Raw genomic sequence first — 13,088 nt, forward strand, 5'->3', positions numbered from 1 at the left:
TTCCCTGTGTAGGCGATTGCTCCATGTTCAAACGACACAAGTGTCGTTGGTTCGTCCGTCTGCTGCCCACATTAATTATACGCGGTTTCCAAGGCGGCTACTCCGGCGCCACTTGTCCACCCCTCTGCAGCCCACCATTGCTATATAAATTGATGTGTCGGCCATAGCTGCAGTCATCCGCCTCCGTTCCCTTTCTCCTGTCCACACCACTACTGCCCATCATGGCTTCCTAGCGCTCCAGCGCTCTTTGGGGCGGGTGGACGACGGACCAGAAGGAGATGGCAGCCATTGATGCCGACTGGCTGGCCGGCATGCAGCTGGAGGACGACGACGTCCCAATGGAGAACGTGGTAGTCGATGATCCGACGCTAACCTCCACGCCATCCTCGCCGGTGCATTGCACCATGACCATCGGCGGGGCCCGTGCCCAATACATGGACACGGTAAGGCAGAAGCATGAGGAGCAGTTCCGGGAGGCATAGGCAGATGCCGCCTAGAACCGCCATCTCTTCCAGGAGCACCTACAGGTAGAGGAACAGATCACCGTGGAGCGGGCGGAGCAAGAGGCACTGCTCAAGTCGTACCTCTCCACCCACGAGAGCCACCTGGCACGCTGGCGGTACCGCATGCGGGTGGCGGATGTTGCGCCACCTACAAATAGGACGATGAAGCTGGCGAGGCGTTGTTTGGTGAGACCGACGACGAGGCGGAGGACAATGCCGGCTCCGCTGAGGCTCCGCCCCGTCGGCACCGAGGCAGAGGACTTTACCGACTTCGGTGAGGCCTTGCTCCGCTGAGGCCTAGCCCCACCAACAACGAGGCAGAGGACATCGCCGGATCCGCCGAGGCCCCGCCCTGCCAGCAACGAGGGGGAGGATTTCCCCCGCTCCGTTGAGGCGCTGCCCCGCTGGCAACAAGATAGAGGACATCGCCGGCTCCGTCGAGGCCCCGCCCTGCTGCCAACAAGGCCACACCACAAAGAAAACGAGGAACAGTAGAACACGGTAGGTCACCCCCGCTCAGGTCCAAGTAAGGCCACCGCTGCTACCCTCCGATTGAAGTCAAGCTGGGCGGCTTGAGCATTGATGGCCAAATAGCTTCTTGGTGGCGTATGCTGGAAAATAAGCTTGTGTTCGGCTCAGCCAACCGGGCACGAGAAATGGGCGCCGGAGATCATAGATTAGGTTAATTAATTATACCTCCAGCGCACCCCTTTTTAGTTGAAGGATATATGAAATGTAATGAAATCTGGAATGTTTATACGTAATCCGGGTGTGTACGAATGAATTTAGTTTGATTAGTTGAAATTCTTGTATCACTGGCATTGGATGAACATGCAAAACAATACGTACTAGCATTATTCCCAGGGTGATCACCTCATTTGCAACAGTTTCATACGTACTCCCCCCGGTCCTTTTTAGTCTACATATAAGTTTTGTCTAAAGTCAAAGTATCTCTACTTTCACCAATCTTATAGAAAAAAGTATCAACATTCACAATGTAAAATCGACTCGAAACAAATCTAATATGAGAAGTAAAAAGGAACAAAGGGAGTGCAAAAAGTTTGAGCAGCTTTTTAGCGTTCCTGTACATTGCAATCAAACACATAGGCCTAGCAATTCATAGAGCATTCAAAACAATCAATGATTATGCATCTCAGTGATTCACATGTCAGAGCCAATATTTACTCCACAACTAAAGAACGAAGAAAAATCGATCGATGCTGCTGACAGCAAAGGACGTCCCATTCAAAAATATCAAACGCATGTCTTCTTGCTAACATCAATGAGCAAAACTTGACACGGTTTTCACATTTGAAAATGTCAAATGTGTGTTGTTTTGCGCACATCAATGAGCAAACTTTGACAAGGTTTTCCCGTTCCAAAATATCAAATGCCTACGATTGTGGAATGGGCAGGGTTTGCCATCAGTTCGGACATTGACATGGCACCTCGTGCTAAATAAACCAGCTGTTCTTTTTGTGCAGTTCCACCAAAATCAACCAAATTCACGTGTAGCTTGTATAATTTCAGCTTTATATGTTGCAATGCTTTGAACAAATCGGCACCTCCTTTCTTGCGGTGGAAATGAATGATTCGAGAATATCTGATGTATTTGTGAACATTTTGTGCAGTTCCCATTGAAATTAAGCTGAGCACCCTTGTTTGCATAAATACAAAAAAAGTGATTAGTATAAAGCAAATTGTACTATGAATTGACAGTTTAAATAGGCAACCTACATGATCCATGCAGAGCACACAATTAAAAAATGGAACTCACCGGAAGGAATCCTAAAACAACATTGTATTGGCCATCACAACAACAAACATGGAGATCCGTGAATGCTTCTGAGCTAAAGTTAGTTTGTTCTTGTGGGCAATAAAACCATCCTTCAATTGCTCCCTTCTAATAAGAAGAGATGCTTGGCTTCTTCATCCTGGCATAATCGGGACCAGGCACTTCACGTTCTCCATATTCTTCTTAAGAGGTGGATGATCCGGTTGTGCAATGCTCGAAAAAAGGAAAGGAATTATTTAAAACAACTCAGATGAAGCACTTCATGACAATAGCTAAATAGTAGCACAACACCAATAGAGATGACAAAGCTGAATCATATGGATGAAATCCGTGGGCTGGTACCAACCTTTGTCAGGAGGCTTATTGTGTAGAGCATACAGATGAAGCGCTTCTCCGGAACCATCTGTTGTTATCTACTATGGTTGCCATGCTTACTATATAATCCTCGATTAGTTCAATGTTTCCAACATCTTGTTTGGCAGTTCCACTAAAATAAATGTGATCTTCTAAGAAGATCCCTGTTTGCACAAGTAGAGATAATTACATATTACATTAAGCGTGGCATCAAATCAGTGGCAAAACAATTGCTCGTTCCAGCCATAGCAATAAATTAAGATGCAAAAGTAGATCATTACTTGTGTCATCATAGTTCCAGTGCTTCATTATAGCATTGGTTTTTGTTTTTCTTCAGATTGTTCTTCCCCTTCATCACTTGGTTCAATAACAGACAAGCTTCACCTTCAATGTAAGATTTGGCATGTCAATTAGGGAGCACAAGTATAGAACTAAAAAACGACATTAATTTTCTGATGATAGTAGCAAAATGTAGGCCAACAGTTGCGAAATATCATTATCTTACCTCAATGGGATATTACGGTGCACATACAGATTGGAAGTCTTGTCTCCATTTGTGTAGTTCACTAAAATCAAGCAACATTACCGTATAAGTAGCACAACATATGAAAGCACACTGCACAATCATGTGAAAGAAGGCTAGTACTGACCACTCATGACGCGGAATTCAAAAAACTCACAAGAAGAAGATCTGGAAAAATTTGCCAATAAGGATAGGAAGTCAGGTCTCCTCTCAGTCCCACTAAGATCAAGCAATCAAGCAACATTGTCGGTGTTACATTTCGGTTGAACTGCACAAAACACTCTTAAAACAAAAGTGTTTTGTGTAGTGCAACAAAAGGTCGCAATAGCAACGAGGTGTAGTAGATAACCCTGTTTACACAGAGGTGCAAAGGAAACAAGTACTAGTCAATAACGGTGGATGACACAGAAGCCCACAAAAAGAACCATCTAACTTATCTAAATGGGAAAGAAAGCAAGACAGTAGCATTTCTCAAATAGTGGCACTGATCATATTAATATAGAGATTATATTAACAATAAAATTTGTTAAACATGTAATTTGCTTTTAACTGTGGCCTTGCTTCAATTTTCAGCAGCATTATTAGAGGGTGTTTGTTTACAGGGACATTTTGGTGTAGGGACTAAAAAAAGTCCCTTTTAGTCCCATCTAAACCAAACAGGAGGGACTTTTAGGGACTAAAAGTGGGCATTTGGGTCTAAAGGAGGTGTTTGTTTAGAGGGACTTATTAGTGTAGGGACTTAAATAAGTCCCTTTTAGTCCCATCTAAACCAAACAGGAGGGAATTATAGGAACTAGCGACTTTTTAGTTGGGACTAAAAAAAGTCCTAGGACTTATGAACCAAACAGGGGCAAAGTAAGAAGACCCCGAGGGAGAGTCTTTTTGTGACTTTTTCCAACAGTTGCCGCTGCCCCGCATCGCACCTTCTCTATTAGTTCATTACTAGGGGTAACATGGTCTTTTAGCATGTCATTTAATAACCTATTGTCCATGTTTAGTCCCTGGAACCAAACAGGTAGGTACTAGGGACTTTTTAGTTGGGAGTAAAAAAAGTCCTAGGACTTTTTAAACAAACAAGGCCTTAGATTAACAACTGCTAAAGAGTTGTACGGGACAGTGGACGCACCAGCACATGTGCATCTACCGATGTATAAAGGGGTGCTGCACAGTCTATTGCAACAAAGATCAAACAACAAAGGAGCATATTTGTGTTGGTCCCAGTTTTGTCATCTTTAGACACCTTTCTCTATGTGAGGGCACCAAATCTAGTCATGCTCAAACTCCACAGCCTTGTCCCCCAAAACAGAAAGATCAGTTCGTCACAGATGTGCGTACTGTGTTTGTCATTGTTTTCCATTTTCGACCAACATAGGTGTTGGATAGCCAGTCTGTACTACTTTCCCCCCTTCCTTTCCTCTTTGAACCACGTCCTAGATTCATGCTACACAACTTTCCCCACTACTTTCCTATTTGATCGAACACCTAGATTCGAGTGTAGAAGCAAAAAAAGCCCACACGCAGCTAGAGCAATGCATGTGGAATAAGTAAATTATACCTTTAGGTTCTCAGGGTGTGGCTCAGTGGGCGGCCTGAGGCCGATCTTCCCACACTATGTATGGCAGTGAGGAAGAAGGGGTCGGAGGCCCTCGCGCGCTACCGCTGGGTGAAAGAGAATAGTTGCGCCGGTAGTGGATTCCCTCCCTCACCGACAGTGATAGCGTTAAGCCTCCTTCCCTTCCCGGCGAACGGATCCTGCTGGCTCTTTGACCAGTTGTGAGGGGAGAGAGAGAGAGAGGCTAACGAAGTCTTGTTTAGATCGGCAGAGGGTGAGAGAGTGTGAAGAGAGGAACTACAAGCGTTGAGGCTCCAGCATGTACATATATAGTGGAGAGAGAGTGTGAAGAGAGAAAACCCAAGAAAACAAGCGCCGAGGCTGCAGCGTATATAGATGGAGTGGTTTTCTTTTTCTCTCCATAAAAATCGTTTTAAATTGTGCATGAAACGGAACTCTTTATTTAACGTAGTGAAGAAAAAAATAGGGGCAATGCTAATACGTGAAGAAAATTTAACGCTCGAAGGAGTCAACTCGCAATTAACATTGCACACCTTCCGGTTGCGCTTACCAACGTTCACGTGTGGTACATGACCCTCTAAAGTGGTGAACAACAACTGAACCACACACGGTCAAAATATCGGGAAGGTGGGCTGCACAATCCTCTAATTTAAATATTTTCAGTATCAAAATAAAGTATTAAATATTTTGGGCACTTGTATTCGTCCTAAGTCGGTGTGCCACATATGTACTAAGGGTTACAGCGGGTGCTAACAAACTAGGGTGTATTGAGAGTAATTGTCATGTCGTTTATTTGTAGGGTCACTTGCAAACTATGAAACTCTATTCACCTCTTATTTAGTGGATGAGGCAAATCTTTTGCCTCCGTTTCGGAAAAAAAATGAGAAAGTCAATTTTAATTATTTGGTTTGTAAACTTTGCTCTCTTCCAATAATTTTTGGCACTTGTATTTGACCTAAGTTAGTGTGCCACCGTATCTTATACTACTCCCTCCGTCTATGTGTATAAGTCACGTTAGAAGATGCAGCGGGACCAAGGTGCAAGCAGACTGGAGGAGAAGAATAAACTCGACCGGTCCTTCCTCCAATCAAAGCCCTGATTGCTGTCTCTAAATGCAGCAATTAATCACAACAATTAAGGGATGCCGTTTTAGCTACCATGCAGGGCCACGTATTAACTCGCATGCAAACCGACTTTGATTCCTTAACTGATCAACGCGTAGTTGTGCTCCATGCATTGGGTTTCCCAGGGAGATAACAAGGCGGAATAACTACTAACCACGCTCGCTAACAACGAGGCTAGGAGGGGATTGATATGGAAAGTTAATGGACGGCGCCTAAACATTTTGGGAATACCTGATTTTTGTAAGATGACTTAATTCCCAGACGGAGGGAGTACTACTCTACTCCTCAGTCCAGATTTGATGGAATATTCGTCACCTCTTCTCTTCTTGTACGTGCTCCATTTATCTCATTTCTTGTGGCTTCCCACTCACACGATATTCCTATTCTGTGAACCTGTGTGTGTGTGTGTGTGTGTGTGTGTGTTTTAACAACGTGTATGTTAGAGATAGCGACACGTCGACCTACTCCTATAGAGAGATGGTGTGTAGTGTACAATTTAGTCGCGAGAGTCGGTGCATCCTCTTATTTTCGGTCGTCCGATCGGGATAGCTGCCACGCCCGCTCTTGACTAGCCAGGCCCACCCAAAGCCCCTCCATCGCCCGCGCGAGCTTCCCACCCGAAACGGTCAGCGCTGCTCCAGAGAATCGGTGCTGCATTCATGCCCGGGCAGAGCGGCCGCAACCTCTCTCTAGCACCTGCATTGAAGAAAGTGGATTCAAGAGTGATGGTTCATTTGTCCGTCCAACTTACTGCGGGTCTATGTGATTTGACGACTCATTTGTCATTATTACTAAGGTGGTACGACTGCTGGATGTCCCATGTTTCGGTGAAAGGAGGTAGATTGCAATTTTCTCCATTCTTACGATTGAGGAGTGCGAAAGCAGTGAGAACACGCAAGCTCAGTGGTTACATGGCCCACCTCACACTATGAACATATTTTCTAGACACCGTGTGACATCTAACTCTTTACATGGTAGTATAGTACATACTGTAATTTCTCAGCGAGATAAATTTGTACAATGCTATGAAGCTTCCAGCTTCTGTTTCATGTATCTTGCATACAAGGTTGCCCCGTTGCAACATTTCATCAAATACAAAGGAGACTAACATGCATGCTATTGCATATCAATGATTGAGAGATCATAGCCAATATGTACTCCCTCCATTCCAAAGTAGGTGTCTCAACTTTATGCAAACATTAGTACAAAGTTGTACTAATACTAAAGTTGAAACTTATTTTGGAACAGAGACAGCTAAAGAAAAAAAATGATCTATGCAGTCCCTAGCCTTGAACCCTAAACCATAACCAGGCTTTAATTTGCTAGCAATGTTGAACCTTCCGAAGAAATGAAGTTTGCAACCCTTTGACCATCGGATCATTTTGTGCAATTTCACTAAAATCGAGATGAGCATCCCCGTGGCAAAGAAATTGAAGAAGTGTGATTAAAATAATATTACTGGGACTAGTTGATGAGGCATAAACTCATCACAAATACATTAGAAGCCAGTAGAGGTACGTGCGGGGAAAATAAGTAGAGAAATATCCACATGGAGCGATGTGGGCAGCTGGGGTAATGGTGCAAGTTGGCTATAAATGAAGTTGTACCTGAGGGATGTTGGGACTTACCTCAACTTAGAGGAGGGTGGCGGGAGGCGGCAACTGCCCACGTCGCAGCAGTGAGCAAGGGCAAAGGCAACCACACTGGCTTTGTGAGAGAGAACAACGGGGACCCCTGATCGGGACGTGCCGACAGTGGGTTTTCACCGGCGGCGGCGGTGACCGCATCTACACAAAGCATCCACCCCTTCCACTGGCGGACGTGATCTGCCTGAATATTAGAGATGTGGCCACAGTTGTTTTGTGCGAGAGAGTGTGAAGAGAGCAACCCCAGCAAGCAACCATGTAGGCTTGTCCTGGCTATGTATATAGTGGAGCGGTTTATTTTTCTCTCCGGCACCGCTCATGCGTGGTTCCCGACCCTCTATTATTTATAAGTGAGTAACTAATACTAGACGCATCAAATTATCACGTGGGTTGCATCATCGTATAGAAATGAGATCCACCGTGTCACGTGTGTGGTTGGGGAAGACGAAAAGAGTGCTACGGAGAACTAGTACTACATGCGTGGGTGCGTGCACCTCTTCTCTTTGCGCATGGTTATTAAAAGTATAGCCCACTACTCTACCATGCGGTTATTTTATGGGCAAAGAGTATAGACAGTAATAATGACTAATAAGCCATCAAATCATGAGGCCCACCTATCTCTATGTTTGACCGAGGAAGCAGCCATCATTTCACTCTGAATATCCATCCGCTGCTACCTCCACAAATAAATAAAAATCCACTTCTACCTCCGCAGAATGGTTAATAATATAGCATGTCAATCATGACGTAGAAATATCATTCACTGATACAATAGGGCTGGCTTTAATTCTGGTGATTTTTTACTTTGTCTCTTTCTCTTTTTGTCTCATTCACTCATTTTACATAGGAGCACGTGTAGAGGATGGCTATTCCTTTCGATGGGACTTCTTCATGAGGTTTATGACCAAGCAGCTTCGAATTATTCCCGCTGCCCACAACTCTGAATCGTGCCATCTATGATAGTACTCCCATTTCAACAATCAGGTCCACTAGGTCTAGCACGTCCTGAAAGAAGAGACTATCACGCAAAACATACATCTTGTTGCCTTCTTCCTCATATAGTACATACCACTGGTACATACTACTAGTACTATTACTACTCGTTCTCCTATAAACCTTGCGCTTGGCATCTAAAAAATATTAACCTTGTGCTTGGCTCTTTGCCTCTTGGGGAAGTCGAGCAATAATGGTACTACAGTATATCATTCTGGCTATCTGTGACCGAATGAATTGCTGCACATCCACCATGTAGGCAAGGGTCGAGGGGCCAGGGAGAGTGCATACTAGTACGTCCGTTTCAATATGGACTACATACGGGGCAAATTGAGTGAATCTACACTCTAAAATACGTCTATATACATCAGTATTTGGAGTATGTAGTAGTAGTTCATATTGAAATCTACTACTCACTCCGTCCCATAATACTAGTGTCAAAAATGTTCTTATATTATCGGACTGAGGGAGTAAAACTAGATACATCTGTATCTAGACAAATTTAAGACAAGAATTTTGGAATGGAGGTAGTATATTTCAAACAATATGATAATCTCTCTAACCAAGGTAGGGACGAGGAGTAACGGCGGGAGTAGTAAAAATTTCTCCTCGTCCTGCGAGGCACGACGCCCGTGGGTGAGGGAGCGGGCGTAGGCGTAGTAAAGCAAGCTTCTCCTCATCCTGCGACTCTATGACCGACCGCGCCCGTGGGCGGGGGAGACGGCATTCTAAGCAAGCTTCTCCTCATTCTGCGAGTTGACGGGACACATCAGAAGTAATACATACAAAGCATCTCCAGTGTATAGAGCCTTGCCTCTAAGGTAGGCCCCAAATAGTTTGCCTCTTTTTTAACATAACGTGCCCAGTCACAATTTTTTTGTTCACCTGTGGTACACGATCCTCCATCAAGTGGGCAACCAGTTCACATGTCAAATTACCACGTGGGCTGCCTTTTCGTACAGAAATGAGCTCCACCGTGTACCCGCGCGGGTGTGGTTGTGAAAGAGACGGGAGTAGGTGCGCATGCAGTGCGTGCACCTCTTCTCTTCATGCACGTCCCCCACCTACGTGGGTGTGTGTGAGAGAGATACAAACCTAGACAGATGGCGTGCATTCATGAGTGTTTTTTGTTGGGGGTGATTTCGTGAATGTGTTTGTGGGTATATGTGTTGATGATATCTAAAACAAAAATTTGACACATGCAATGTGTGTCAAATAGAGGACTGTCTATATCATATATAGAAAGAGAGGGAGGGGTCATAGATATCGATAGACTCAAAGAAAGGATCAAGTGGGTGGGTGCAAGATCAAAGAAGAGAGTCATTGAAATTGTGTATGGCAAGTCAAAGATATAGGGCGACTGACCTACCGGGATGTCAGAGGGCACATGGCAAGTGTGTGTGTGGCAGGGAGATATGACTAGAGAGCTCGATGTATCAGTGTGGGGGGGGGGAGGGGGAGGCAGAGACCTAACTAGAGAGGTATATCTACTCGTATATGTGTTGAGAAGGAGAGACCCAGGTATGTCATGAGGGAGATCGGTTGACATCCATACATAAGTGAAGGACGGCAAATAGGTTGGGACAGAGAGAGAGGGGAGGGAGAGAGAGAGAGAGAGAGAGAGAGAGAGAGAGAGAGAGGGTAGAGTGCTGGATGGGGTGGTGGAGTTGCTTCTCGAAGATGTTGGGAGATGGCTATAGACAAACTGAGGGTAGAACTGCAATATTATCAATAAGAGTGAGGATGTGTACCTGTGTGTGCGTGTGCGGGGTAGATGTATCGGGAGGCATGCATGGATGATGAAGGTGGACCATGTGTTTGGTAAGCAGACCTAACTAGATCAGTAGATCAATTGTTGTGTGTCGGAGGAAGGGAGAGACATAAGGATTGAGGTAGATCGATCGACGCTTGGGGAAAATGAGTTGTAACGACCTAGCTAGCTATATGTATAGCACGAGATCGGTCGGCGTACATCCATTTGTTATAGGCAAATAAGGCCCAGCGAGACGGATAAACATAGATAATAGAGCAAGGAGGTGGTGCGAGAGGCCCACTAGCTAGATAGGGGAGTGTGCGATTGTGAGATCGATGAAAAGAGGGGCGAGAGTTTACAGGTGTGTGGGGCCGTATGAGAGACACGATGCATGAACACAAAAAGGAGGAGATGGAAGGAGCGTGTGTATGTGGTAGGCAAACATTGCTGGAGAGGTTTATCGGTCGGTGTGTGTGTCGGAAAGGAGTTGTGGAGACCGTGCTAGAATGACCTAAATAAAAAAAATGAATGTGCACGATGGATTGAATTCTGAGGGAGGGGGAGGGCGAGAAGGTCGTGTGCATGCACGAGAGAAAGTTAGTGCTAGCTACAAAGGTTAGAGGATTGTGTGGGTGTAAGAGACTAACAAAGATCATAATTCAATATGAAAGTGGGTCCATATATTTGAATAGGAGATCATAGTGTTACAAACATATGCATGCATGAATATAGCGGTGATATGCATGGTGTGGTTTTGTACATGTTATACCATAATGTGATAATGCGTGGCTTTGGCAACTCATAGCTAAATATCGAATAATCTAAACCATACTATACATCGAACAATCTCACATTTTATTTGAATTCGTGATAATATGTGGCGTTTGTAGCTCAAAACTAAATATCAAACAATCTAAACCATACTATATATCGAACAATCTTACATTTTATTTGAATTTGTGATAATGTGTGGCGTTTGCACCTCACAACTAAATATCGAACAATCTAAACCATACTATATATTGAACAATCTCACATTTTATTTGAATTTGTGATAATTTGTGTCGTTTGCACCTCGCATCTAAATACTTCTGGCGTAGGGGGCGGGGCACCATACATTATGTGATAAACACATTATACATACGGGACATGGTTTAGATTATGAATATCTAGCTAGAGCTTGAAATGTACTGTGATTTCAAATCAACATAAAGTGGATTCAAAAAATCGAGTTCGAGTTCATTAGTATGCATAGTTCATATCTAAGTCGACAGTAATCATGTGGTGTGTTGTGAAGATAATATACAAATGATGGTTTAACTTGACAATAATGATGATTGTAGGTCTTGTTAAAATAGAGAAACAAATTCAAATGGTTTAACCTGACAACAATCATGATTGTAGATCTTATTCAAATGGAGAAACGAATTCAAATTTAGTACATATTGAAGCGGTAGTATATACATTTGGAATGCACTAAAACGTTCATTTGAGTAGCAGGTTGCATGCATTATACACGTAGCGAAATATTTTAATTGAACATAACATGAATTGAATGTTTTGAATGGCATTTGTAGTGCGAATTGATTTGGTAAAGTACACGGGACTAGACTCTCTTGTGTGGTGTGAATTGATTTATTTTTGTTTTTTAGTTGAGGGAAGTGCAAATTGATTTGGTATAGTACACATTAGGCTTGTCCAGAAATTTCAACCTGCACCTTGTTACCCCGAAATATTTAAGATATATCTTTGTCTTGTTGTGCTCTAAAAACTCCCGCCGTCTCAACCCATGCCTTGCTATCCCAAAATTACAACACGCGCAAAAACTCCCACCTCCTGCGAAATCCCGACACGTGAAATGCCCGTGATACCCCTGAACTGAAAGAACCGCCTAGCTCAAATCGGTGGGGGTACTCTTGTAACTTACCCACATTTCGGACAAGCGCGTCCTTAAGCCATGGTTCCCTTCTCCCATCCCATCCACCGACCCATTCATACACCGAGGCCATGAAAACGAAGACCCACACCCTCCTCCGTCCGTCATCCAGCCGGAGCCTCTTCCCTGACGACGTCATCCACAGAAACACCTCGACGTCCCTCATCCACCACACCGGATGAGGATCCTTCGTTGATCTCGTCGTCCCGCCAGTTCAGCCACCCATCCTCCACCTCCAAGGAGCTCCCCCGACGTTCCCATCGTCTTTCGCGCCACCTCTATTCCCACACCGCCGTCTTCACTTGCACCACCGGAAGAGCATAATCATCACCATTTCCTCGGATGAAGATGATGTCTAATCGACGCCACCAAAGAGGTTCTACACTAATCACCACAATTTCTTCTTGATTCGATCTCATGGTGCTGTCGGCGCTCAGTCCCGAGCCAACATGGCGCGGTTCCATCCACAGCGACATCGCTGGTCACTTTCTCCATGGCGTCGGTCCCTCGGTGGCGACGTCCACATCAGTATGACCTGCTGCTGCTTTGGCTCTCGTTCGCGCTGCTCCTCTGCTCTTTCTCTCGGTCCCTTGCCTGGTCTGCTCTTGCTCTTGCTTGTGCTGCTGCTCTGATTTAGCTACACTTCAATCGACTAAATCGACTTTTGGGTCAGTCGATTTTCAGGGGGGGTTGGCCGTAGTTAAGGATGAACCAGCCGCAACGGGGAGGGGGCCTCGCCGGAGAGGTACCCTACTATCTATCATAGGGTTCAGGGTGGGGGCAGTGGTGGGGCGGTGGCTTTGGGATCACCGAGAAAAAGTTCATCACGGGGGGGGGGGGCAAGAGGGATGGCCGGGGCACCGGCGGACCGGCGGTGGGGAATGGTTT

Source organism: Triticum aestivum, chromosome 2B (assembly GCF_018294505.1).
Source record: "Triticum aestivum cultivar Chinese Spring chromosome 2B, IWGSC CS RefSeq v2.1, whole genome shotgun sequence".
Taxonomy (NCBI): Eukaryota; Viridiplantae; Streptophyta; class Magnoliopsida; order Poales; family Poaceae; genus Triticum; species Triticum aestivum.